General features: G+C 39.9%; 1 pseudogene across 1 annotated transcript in view; it reads right to left on the bottom strand.

The window, feature by feature from the left end:
- Window positions 1-886: 886 nt before the first annotated feature.
- LOC149236094 (U11/U12 small nuclear ribonucleoprotein 65 kDa protein pseudogene) overlaps window positions 887-13,142 on the bottom strand; it is a 68,691-nt pseudogene continuing 56,435 nt past the window's right edge. Inside the window, exons 2-3 of the transcript XR_016245892.1 lie at window positions 1,918-1,989; window positions 887-1,205 (exon numbers count right to left, since the gene is read on the bottom strand). The product of XR_016245892.1 is annotated as a U11/U12 small nuclear ribonucleoprotein 65 kDa protein pseudogene (transcript). The remainder of the gene's footprint in view (window positions 1,206-1,917; window positions 1,990-13,142) is intronic.

Genomic DNA, 13,142 nt, shown 5'->3' with positions numbered 1-13,142 from the left:
ACTGCTGTTGTCACTATTTTACATCTTGGAGACATTACAAAACAAATTAAAGGTGTTTAAGAATATAACAATAGGATGTTCACCAATGGAGTCATGATCTACTAGGGAAGAGGGTGGCTTGTGGAGACCATCAGCAAGGTTCAACTCCGTCAGGGAATGATTATAGAGGTTGGGACCAAGTGCAAATTCTGGGTGACTTTGATTGAATAGTACCTCCTATAACAGTAGCTAAGTTCAACAGGTGCTTCAGGGCAGTATGAGAATGTGACATCTATATTTGTACGCCAGCTAAATGGAACATTGTCATTCATGCTTCAATGGGCTGTGCATACTTATGAAAGCAATCCAATTGCAAGAAGCACTCATCCATAAAATAAAAATTTAAAAAAAAAGGAATAGAAAACTTAGTTATTAAAATTGTGAACACACATACCAAACACCAAATGATCTAATTCATAGATGGCCTAAAACCCCACATAAGAAATTTAGTAGCTGTAGTGGAACTAGACACCATGCGAAAGGCCATTAGCCTTGCACCTAAACCAAAAGGGTCAAAGGAATTGCAGCCTCAAATATTCCAAAAGAAAAGAAATCCAATAAACAAAAACAACAAATCAAACCAGAATATTAGTAAAAATCCTCCCTCTAAAAAGAGATTCTTCATTTGAAGGACATTACAGTGCAAACACTGTAAAGGCTATCACCTTCATAACAGTTGTCCAAACAGAAACATAGAAAATTAGAAAAGGACCAGTGGCTCAAAAACTATGGCAACTTCACAATCTATGTCATTTATGCATGCGGATGCTCAAAGTGGTGCATTTTAACATAAGAGGAAAATAAATGTCACATCAACCAGTATAAGATATGAAGTATAATTTAAATTCTAGATGCTTAAGGTGTTCATAGGTCTTTTTGCTATAAGGAAGACTGAGGAATAAGAAAATAAGACATACTCAAGATGAGGCGGAAATGGATAGTCAACACCAAGTCTTGGAGCAATGGGTTCACCAGCAAATATGGAGCCTTGAGATGCTCCCTTGCTAGTTGCATCCTCTGCTAACTGTTCATTCTCCTTTGGAAGTCCATAATTAGTCTTTGGAGGAGCCTGCTGCCCATATTCTGTTTTGTTTAAATCTTTGTTTTGATTTCCACTCAATGGTTTCGCTCTTTCCACTAACAAAATCTTCCCGAGAAATCTCAACCTGACAAAAAAAGTATAATACTGTCAAGAGTAATCAACAAAATATGAAAAATACACAGTTCACTGAGAGAAAAGTTAAAAACATGCAAAAGAACGAGAAACACTTTTCTTCTTCCCTAAGAGTTTCACTCACAAGGATATTGTAGCTGCACACAGTAACGGCTATGCACAATCCAACTGGGTTCTTCAAGTTCAAAACACTTAATTATAGAAAAACTTCCCATGCCACAAAGATTCCATTTCTTTCTCCCTTCACTGCTCTTCTGTATGCATCATTATTTCTTTATCTTTAGACTGGGATTTCGAAACTAGTTGAAATAAGATCACTATGGCATTTTGATTAAGGCTGTAGAATTATGGCATAGAGGTTATACCTCATCTTATAATAAAATATGTTATCATAACAATATCCATAAATATCACAACAGTTTGCTTGAAATCTTTATCGTTTATTTTATACATAGACCTCATTACAATGTCTTTACCAATCAACAAAAGTAGGATTTAATCCTTCAGCTTTGGCAAGCAAACCTCATTTGGATTAACTACTAATCTATCTAGGCAAGTAGCACAAAGTTCTTAAGTATACAGCCAGAAAGATCAAATAAGAAGAATATGCCAAAATCAGCCGAATGTGTTCCGTATCAACTCAAACCACTTGCAATACAAAAGGATTTCTGATGCTTTGTTCTTGGATAGTAAGAGCATGGTACCTGTTCAATTGTGATTCTGCTCGAGCGGCAACTGCTTCATCTTTGAAATCGACAAACGCACAATTTTTCAACCTAAATTATAAGCAAAAAGTTAAAACCCCAATGAATGCAAAATACACAACAATTAACAAGTGACGTTTTGGTGAAAAAATGTGAATATCAATATCAGAGAAGAAAACTATTTTTTCCAGCACAAGTCATAGAAATAAAGAGAACTTTTACAAAAGAAGATTGCCTGCAAGATTACAATACTGTTTTCCTATTCTAGAATGTGAATGATATGGACAGCCTATACTTGTATCTAGTTGCAAATTATTCACCCAACCATTTTTAACACAAAATCAGAATTAAACATTGCAATTGTCAGTTCTGTTGCAGTAATTTAGTGTAATACTATAACGTTTTCCGAAACCAACTTATTGACAAGATTCAAATACTTCAGCCGTACAATATGATATAACATATACGGACATGATATATGTATGTGTTCTTTAATTGTAAGCAACAAGCAACACTGGAGATATAAAATTACAGGTACATAATGCTTCAATAGTAGTATTATCCTCATTCAAATGTTATTTATATCAATAAATAACATTATACTGTAGCACTGCAACAATATAATGTTATTTATGTGTTTTGAATTACATTAGAATATAAGCAAAGCATTTCCAAGAGGTATAGAAGGTGAGAATGCCGAGAAGCTATAATATATATAGAGAAATGGAAGTTTATAAATATGCAAAGTTGTGTAGGTTAGACATACAACCACCAAAGCAACTGACGTGATGACATGGGGCACAAAGGACACAGAAATATGAGTGTCTGACACACGACACAGTGACCCCACAAATGATGCATTATATATATATATATATATTGTCAATTGGAGTTCTCTAGGGTGGTTGGGCAGAATGGTTGTTATCTCTCCCACCCAGGTTGAATTCCCTGTGAGGGACATGATGATGAGAAATATTATTGTAATGGCTATGTGCCTATGAATATTGTTGTATTGACCCCCACTCTAGCCCTCGAGCTGAGAGGAAAGATGATTTCGCTTGAAATATATATATATATATATATATATATATATATATTACAAATTAGTGAATTATAAGTTATAACACATACAAAAATGAAATGTAGACAAAGATTCAAATCTCTTTAGAATTTAGAAACTAAAACATTTACAATTTTACATGATGATGATACAAATTCAATCATACAACTAGTACTACATCAATGATGATAAAATGGCAAACACACGAGAAATTAGAATCACAAACTGCAGTTTTCTCATGAAGGTTTTAAAACCAAAATCTATTGCATAGATAGTAGACACTGAGTCACTGCTACTATAGGTTGGAATGCTGATGGAAAATACAAAATAGGGTAGATACTAGAGACTAGAACTGTAGGATGATAGCGTCCATGATCTTAATGGTAAGATCTGCCCTCTCCCACCAACCATCATCTAAAATTGTATCCTTGACCTTTTTCGAAAATGTTTGATCTGCTTTTCTCCAAAAAGACCAAAACTCCTCCCTTTCCTTTGACCTTTACTAGCTTCCCTCGTTGATTAAGCCATGATATATGTGAAATGAGAAAGACAGTGGACTGCTGTAGGAAAAAAAATCTTAAAGATTGGTGGACAAATCCACTTGCCCAGCACTTGGAATCTCTTCTAACAGTGCACAATAATCCTCAGCTGCACTCCAAATTGCCTCACAGTCCAACTTGCTGAATGAAACAACAGAAAAGAAGGCAAAAACATGATTTAATGCCTAGGCGGCGTGTCCAATTTTCAAGACGTGTCCTCACATATTTGTGTCCAACACATGAAATATGGGACATGGCCCCTATTTGGACGTGTCTGGTTACTTAGACAAGCACATACATACATACAAACAAATAAATTGATATATACATATACATGCATATCCAAATAAATAAATAAATGTCCATATATTGATATATGGATATACATATAAATAAATAGACATTATATTTATATCTTTGCATGTGTAGATATATACAGAAATACATGTCGGGGTTATCCATATGCAAGAATTGAAGCATAGAGTATTTTCCCAAAAAGAAGTATTCAATGAATGCAAGAAAATGCTTGTCAAATTTTAAAATTAAAGACATAGCTGCCTGAGAGACCTTCACATCTTTGATAAGACCATAGACAGGAATAGACTTAGAATCAAATCCACATACATTCTTATATGGCCTAGTAATTTCCATTTCCAATTGATGCATCACTTTCAATGGCATAACATTTGCCAATGCCCCTGAATCAAGCATGCAATTGTGCAATATAAGATTATTAATTACTAAGGATACCAAGAATGGATCATGACCCCATTCTTCTTATCAATGTGCATATTTTGTAATATGACAAGTGGGTCATCAGGTTCATCATCAAGACCTAAAGCTTTCTTGATTTGCCTCCTTTGGGGAGGAAGTTTAGCCATCTCTTTAAGGGAAATTGGCACAGTCACCTTACCCAAAATACTGTCCATGTCAACATTCAACTCAATCTCATTATTCTTAGGTTTTGGCTTCGATTTGTTTTGCACTTTCCCTTGGGAAGTATCCTTCCTTTGAGATGGATTTTCAACACTAGAGCTTGCTTGGGTTTGATCTTTATTTTTCCTAGAATATTGAAGGCCTTTGAATCTTCCACTATTTTAGACAGCTAGCACAGGTCCAGCTTGGTCAATGTGGATTTGGGTTTTTCTAGGCTCTAGGTGGACATAAGCATCCCCAAGTAAGATGTTAAATGCATTGGTTTCATTTACAACAATCAAGTGTTATGGGTCTACCCAGGTTTGCGGGGGAGCGGCTCCCCCCCTGTCACGCCCCTACACCTGCGGTAGTCTTCCAACCGCTTGTAGCAAGGTGCGGCACCACCAAACGCTTTCTTTTCACCAATACTAACATTCGTGGACTACGCCTACTTTCACATTAACATACTTAGCTTGTGTTTCGCAACTAAGTAAAATGCAATTATCCTTTATACTTAATGAAGCCCATACTCATTCATTATCATCATGCTATTATACCGAGAACAATAACAATTGCAACAAGTATAAAGGGGAGGGGCAACTCCCCGTAATGTGAGTCTGCCCGACAATTTTATTAAGAATATCAGATTTACAACACAAGTGTGTCTTGGCTGAACCAAGTCTCACACTTAGCCAAATTTACAAGATAAGCAACCTGCTTTACAATCATGTGCACCCTTGCACAAAGAGAAGTGCTCACCCGAGCCACTTATCCTCTCTACCAAGTCCTGCACATACAACCCGAACCTCGGCACGCTTGCCTACACTTCAACCGGCATAAGAAACTCCAAATCTGCACTTAGATAACCTACGCATGAGATATGCGCAGTCCTTTACCCCTCTTGCGCAGATTTACCTCTGCTCTATGCGTAGAAGTGATGTTCGAATTCGTTGGTGTTAAAATGAGCCTCATGCTCCTTTACTTATACCAATCCTTGCGTATGTTTTAAGGGGTGTGCAGCCCCATGGCTGACCCCACAAGTTGGCACATATGCCCACATGTCCACGTTTTACAAGTCGGCTTTCATGTAACCTTTACATCGCATATAAGTGGTGCGTTCCATACTTAGCCGCATAAGCCTTCATACTATCGTCGCACTTTATGTCGCATTATCGTCCGCACTTCCGTCGTTCGGCGCGCCCGCCCGCGCCCTCGTGCACGACCTCGCCCGGCGCCCGTCGCACCGCGGCTCGAAGGCCTTACACCCCCCCTCGAACCCACTCCCAAATCGCGCTCCCTTTGGGAGCGACCAGGAAGCGCACTCCCGAAATCTCTCCCGCATGGGAGCGAATTTCGAGAGCGAATCCAGGAGCGAAATTTTTGCTCCCTAGCCTTTTGTGCAATTTTTTTTGAAGTAACATTCCAAATGCAATTTTTTTCAAAGGAATAAATAATTTTTTAGTGGGGCAGCACAATTATCAAGCCTATGGCCCTAGTATTGATACAAGATTCATGGTAATGTTCATTTTCATCCTTTTACTTAAATTTTTAACATTACCATGAAATGACTCAGGATGTTTGAGAGTGGTTTCGACCTCATTGGATTTCATATGGAGAAGGTAGAATATTAAATCTCATTCAAAGTCCAGCAGACTTATCAGTTTTTCAGGATTTCAAGATTGGCGGGATCCATTGGATTTTGTCATGTATTAGGCTATGGAACTCGTATTTAATGAATAGCACCAATCCCTCTATGTACCTTGATGTTAGTGACATTGGTTGTCGAACTCCTCTATCATGACCCTACTAAAAATGTAACCATCACTCGAACAAAATCTTGACTTGACATGCTATGTTTTTTCTATCATATGTTAATGAGGGTGATGTTCATGACAAAGATCTTGATTTTCCAACAAGACACAAAAATTAGACATTTCTCGTGGCAGCAAGAGACCCAAGCATTAGCAATAGATAATAGATTTACTTGTCTTTTCTAGTTTCTAGTAGTTTTTATAATTGTTGACTCTTTCGTATTTATTATGATATTTTTTGTAAACAATATATGACAATTTAAGTTTGAAGTTTGGAGTTGGCAATTATAACTCATTGGTAATGAATTATGAATATGATGCTTCGTGAAAGTTGAAAGTTTCATTTCATTTCATTTTATAACATTTCATTTCATATTAGATTTTATTTGTTGCAATGGTTACACTTAACTTACAAGTACAACTTTGGTGATCAATAATGATAAATGTTATATATTGAATTTTGAAAGATTGAAACTTTAAGATTGATGAATCATGATTCAAGAGACTCAATATGTTGTATGTTACTAACTTGTGGACGTGGTTGATGAAGATTATAACTTCTAGATGATTGTTGTTATATGGTTCAATCTATGTTTTTTATGTTTCTTATATCTAATTCATCATTCTACATGTTTTTGTTGACATATATGCATCAAAATATAAAAAATATAAATAAAAAAAAATGTATATATATATATATATATATATATTATATAAAAAACGCTCCGGGATTTGCTCCCAAACCGAGAGCTTCTGAAAATGTCGCTCCTGCTCCCGTTTTCGCTCCCACTCCCAAGTAACCTTGGGTCTACCTCTTCTTCTTATTCGCAAGAGCCATCCTCGTCGGGATCTTCAGAGACTGGGTACCAGGGTGACTCTCCTTGTCCCGCCAGGTTGGTTGGGGCAAGGCTTCTTGGGACATTTTGTTGCATGGTATGTTCTTCCTTGGTGGCCTTCCTAGGGAAAGATTTGTCCTTGTTGAATTGGTTCCTTTGAGGAAAATTTGACCTAGAACCTTGATTTCCTTCAACCACGGTTATTCTATTCATGAGAGCCCTTTGCCCTTGGGTGATTTTGGTAGTGAATTTATCAATTTTTGGGCAAAGACTTGGATGATAGTATCATCTTGGGATATAAGCTTAGGTTTAGGCTCAACCTTGGCCCTAGGGTAGTTGAACATGTCTATTCAAGCAGCATTTAGGAGGTCGTCGAATCTCTAAACAAAATCCTTAATGGTTTCCTTATCGGTTTTCACTACCATGAGAAATTGATCAACAAGCATACCTCCATATTGCTTCGTTGCCCATCTTTTCTTGAAAGCATCATGAAAAGTGTCCCAAATGGTGACACTTCCTTGAGGCATGCTAAAGTATCAATCTCTAGCATCTCCATCAAGAGAAAGGGCAAAACCTGACAGGGAATTCACTGAGGAGGTTGTCGAATCTCTAAACAAAATCCTTAACAGTTTCCTTACCGGTTTTCACTACAGTGAGAAATTGATCAACAAGCATAACTCCATCTTGCTCCGTTGCCCATCTTTTCTTGAAAGCATCATGAAAAGTGTCCCAAACGGTGACACTTCCTTGAGGCATGCTAAAGTACCGATCTCTAGCATCTCCATCAAGAGAAAGGGTAAATGGCATCATAACCACATGTTCACGATCAATATACCTAGGACCAATTGCCCAAAAAAAGTCGTAATTGTGTCTTTCAACAGTGGATGTGTCATTACCATTAAATCTAAGCAACCACTCATGATATCTATTAGGCAAGGGATGAGGAGCATCAGGGTACCTACTAAAGTCTAATGGTCTAAAGGCAACGAGGTTCCAAGGTCTATTCATGTTTGTAGTGGGGGAGAGGATAGGGAAAAAATTGTCTAACCAGAGGTGTGGTCGGTTTGATAGGGGAAGTGCCTACCTCCACGGCCCTCCTAGTAGCGCCTCCTATTCGTGGAGTTATGCTTCTAGGAGTATCCTCATAAAAGCTACTAGGGGATGTAGTATGAATTGATTGAGGAGTCACCAGAAAGGGATCTATCTTGTGACAAGTATGTGGCAATTTGGGTCCTTTTACTCCTTCGCTTGACTAGGCTTCTTCTCCTCAAGATCTCAACCTGCAATAAACTATCTTGACACCGAATTCAGTCTTTCTTCTGCAGTGGACGCCCTAGTTTTTCGCACATGTGGAAGGAGTTATAGCCCAAAAACAATCCTTAAAACTTCGCTTTCCTTTATCTTGTTTCTCTCTTTTATTTGTTGGTTATTTATATTTCTTCTTGTGCTTCCATGAGTTGTTTGGATGATCTCTTTTGCAAATGAGGTTGAGTCCTTTATATAGGCTTATTGTCACATCTTGTAGGCTGACTTGTCACTATCCCTAGGCCGACTTGTCACTATTTGACAGCCCGACTTGTTGCTTGCATCTTGACAATGTCTTGGAGGATCTTTTGACTCTACTTTGACTCAAATAATATTTTATTTACAATATGTAACATACCTGAATGGGTCTTCAATACATGACAATGACTCAATTGACTTGTAAACTAAATGACAAGCCCTAAAAGCACTCATTGGGTGTTTGACTTAAAAATAAATTTCCCTTGAGCATCAAACCCATGCCTCAAGAACCACAATAATAAATTTATTTTCTTTTTATATCAAATACATTAAATCATGATTACATATGTCATTACAAAGTCAGAACCTAGTTACATGTTTCAACACTCCCTCTTAATTAGAAAGGTATTCATACTCCATACAAGATACTTGGACATTCTCAAACTAAAGAGTCAGATTGATAAGCCATCTCATAAGCCACTTCCTTAGCTTATGCCAGAGCATTATACTAATTGTTGATTTGGGGTAGCATCGGATGTGCTATAGCCGTGAAAATTGGTGGAGAGGCTAAAGCACATGAGATCTCCAAGACCCAGAAATGGTTTGGGCAGATTGTACCTAGTTTGGGAGATATTAAAATAATTAATATTTTTAATGGAGTTCCTAAGTCTAGACTTAGGAAAAATAAAATATTAATGGGTATTAATATAAAACTAGGTTAGAAGGTTCCAAAAGTCATGGATCAAGCCAAATCTAATCTTAGCCGTTGATTAGAGATTTAATCTCGACCATTGATGGAACAACGAGAAAAGAATAAGAAGAGGCTTGAGGGTCAATTAGAGAACACACCAGAGTGATCAGTCATTCATTTTGCTACAGCGGGGTTGCTAAGCAAAGTTGAATTAGTGATCAGCAGCGAGGGGCAGTGAGTACAAGGCAGAGAGGCAGGGACAATACCAGGAGACCAGCACAGAAGCGAAGAGAGCCAGAGCAGCAGCCAGTCCAAGCTACGTAGAGCCCAACAGAGGCAGCACAGAGCCTAGAGAGACTGCATCATCCATGCAGAAGGTAGAGGGAGTGACGCAGAGGCTCCTAGAGGCTGTGCAGTGCCTCAGAGGGTTGATGCAGAGAGTCCTGGGGCTAACGCAGGTCAGAAGGAGGCTGACGCAGAGGCCAGAAGGGCCAGCACTGAGCTTCAGTTGTGCTGGAGAGGGTTTCGTGGGACAAGTTTTCTGAATACCTGTTTCCGGATATAGAGGTATTGTTGCTGTATATTTTTCTTTGTCGGGTGAGCCGGTTCAGGCACCCAATTGTACTCAGATAACCTGCATAATAATAAAGCCCTCTAAGTAGCTGCATCGGTTTTTCCGCATTAGGTTTTTCCAGGGACATTGGTCCAAAAATAACGGTGTCACTTGTGTGCTTGTTTTCTTTCAGTTGATGATCTATAGATGTTGATATTGTACTTGTGTTTATTTTCAGTATTTACATGGTAAATAACTTGTTAAATAATTAAACAAGTAGGTGAAATAAACCAGATAGTACAGGAAGAATTTATAATGGGTTAGACTTAGAAATTCCAACATGGTATCAAAGCGTGGTTGCAGATCACAGAAAAACTGGAGGCATCAGCCGAGCAGAGCATTTGCAGCAGATTCCACTGTCTCGAGTGACAAAGCTGATCGTTACAGAAGGCGACAGAGGAAGGAGTGATGCAGAGGGATTGCGTCATCATTCTAGGCCAAAGAAAGGCAGCGCAGAGGCTAAGGGAAGCAGAATCAGGCTCACATAGAGGCCAGGAGAGCTGGCGCAGTTGGCTGGGGGCGCTAATTTGTCGGTGTCGGGATTGCACAAATCCAAGTGGCTCAATCCTTCAGTGGCTAGGGTTTAGGAGGTTGTGGGTATTTTGCGGAGAGAAGCTGGTGGGGTACTATGGTCAGAACAGTACCTAACAGCGCAAGACCAAGGGGGAGGGAGTTGTTGTCAAGGCGGATTTCTAGCCAAGGAATTCGGATCAATGGTGCAGCTACACAGATGATCGAAATGGGGCAACTTGACGTTGGCAGAGGGATTTCCAAAAGGGAAATCGAGACTCAGAGGGAGTCGAATTGAGAACGTCTAGACGGGATGTTGAGAGACTCAGCAGGAGTCGAACAGAGGACTTCCAAGCAATGTTTTAAAACTCCGACTCGGCCGAGGGTCAACTTTGACTCCGACTCCGACTCTGTATCGACTCGACCGGCTCTATTTCAGTGACTCGGTCATTGTAAAAAATACATTAAATATTTATTTTTTATAAAAACACATAATTTTAAAGATTTTCATTCATGTTTCCAAACACACATCATTAGAATATAGATAGAAAACAACATATGATCAAAGTAGGCTCATGAATATATCCATTATATTAAAATGGCACCCAGTGCACTGTCCAATACATACACAATGATGATATAAAGATCAAAACAAAAACACATAACCAAAGAGGCTAGAAATGGCCTCTACAACAAAAGTTTGTGACTAGTACTACTGGCTACTGCTAGAGTTGCCAACATCATCTGGCTCAGTATTACTAGGGAGCAGGAGCGAAAGCGGGGAGCGGGAGCGAAAGCGAGGAGCGGGAGCGAAAACGGGAGCAAGAGCGACATTTTCGAAAGCTCCCGGTTTGGGAGCGAATCCCGGAGGAGTTCAACAACCAATGTAACTAACATCAAGGTACATAGAGGGATTGGTGCTCTTGATTAAATACGAGTTCCATACCCTAATACATGACAAAATTCAATGGAAACATTGCAATCCCCCAATCCTGAAATCCTACAAAACCGATAAGTCTGCTAGATTTTGAATGAAATCTAAAATTCTACTTTCTCCATATGAAATCCAATGAGGCTAGAACCACTCTCAAACATCCTGAGTCATTTCATGGTAATGTTCAAAATTTAAGTCAAAGGATGAAAATGAAGATTAAGGAGAATGTCACTTTTACTTCAAGAATTTAACATTACCATGAATAGCATAGCTTTAGTAGGGCAATATGATCAAATACTAGGGTTTGGGAGAGGGGAATGGACCCCAAAGACCAGCAAACTAATTCATAGACCCCTTTGGAGTCCCCCACACTTAGAAAAAAATTTTAAAAATCAAAAAATGACGTATTTTTATGGTTCACTGGCCACTGTCAGCTACCCGGCCAAGTAGTTACGGATCCGGCCGAGTCGGCCGAGTTATGACTAACTCGGTCGAGTCAGTCATAACTCGACCGACCGAACCGAATTTTCTGTCGGGCTGAAAAAAAAAATTCCGGCTCAGACCAACTCAGCCGACTCGGTTCCAAGCCGGCCGGATCTTAAAACAATGCTTCCAAGAGGGAAGTAGAGAGACTCGGAGAAGTCGAAAGAAGAGCAGTGAGATGGTCGTAAATAGGCTGAGAGATCAGGATAGGCTGGACCGAGCGTGCAACTTTGTGGTTTGGAAGGCCAAGATCTTGTCCATTCTAGACAAACATCGCCTCAAGGACTTCATCTCGAGAGTGATAGCTATCCCAGTTGACCCAGTAGCTAATGAAAGGTAGGAGGAGGCAATGGCAAAGGCCAAGTGCATCATCCTTGATGGGGTCAAGGATCATGTGGTACCACATATTGCCGAGAAGGAAACGATAAAGGAGATGTGGGATGCCTTGAAGACATTATATTAGCATACTTCTGTGTAGAGGAAGATGCTCCTGGAGAATCAGCTAAGGGCATACCAGATGCAAAAGGGAGAGCAAATAGATGCCTTCCTTGGTCGCTTGAAGGAGATCGGTGACCAACTAACTTCCACAGGGGCCACGCCGGATGAGGAATTGATGGTGAGGACCGCACTGAATGCAATTTCCAAGGATTGGTAGGTATTTGTCTAGAGCCTATTGGGCAAGACGAGTCTTCCAGATTGGGAAGAACTGTGGGCGGCTCTTCCTTAAGAAGAGATCAAACGGCTGCCCAAGGCAGGGAGTAACGACAAAGGGGTCGGAATCAAGAAGGAGGAAGAAGAGGATGAGACTCTAGCATATGCGAGAAAGCAGGAGAAGAGGAAGAAGAAGGACCTCTCCAAGGTCATGTGCTTCCATTGTGGGGAACTGAGTCATTTTGCGAACCAGTGTCGTAGGAAGAAGAGCAAGTGAGAGGCTTCGGACTCGAAGGCAGCGCCTGCAAAGGCAGAGAAAGAAATCGAGGAGGAGGACGATTATGCCATGAGTGCTCATGTGCCACTTGAGAAGAAGTGGGAAGACATCGAGCTGTAGTCAAGAGGACTACAGGCAATGAGGGGCAGGATCCTTGAGGTACCCAACCTCTTGGATTATACCTTGCTACAGGAACCCCGAAGAGGAGTAGCAGGACTGGCGGATGTTAGTAGAAACAGATGCGGATGGAGCGGCAGAGAGTGTTACAGTGCAGAAATCCCCGGACAGCGCGAGGCTAGCAGACTGCAACAATGCGAGAGGCACGGGAGTGTTGCACCAGCGCAGGATGGCACAGAGAGGTGTGCAACAATGAGAGATGTAGGGAGTTGTTGCAGCATCACA

This window comes from Pinus tabuliformis, chromosome 8 (assembly GCF_031772625.1).
Source record: "Pinus tabuliformis cultivar Carrire ecotype Pingquan chromosome 8, CPIR1, whole genome shotgun sequence".
Taxonomy (NCBI): Eukaryota; Viridiplantae; Streptophyta; class Pinopsida; order Pinales; family Pinaceae; genus Pinus; species Pinus tabuliformis.
This window is presented reverse-complemented; position numbering and strand designations above follow the sequence as displayed.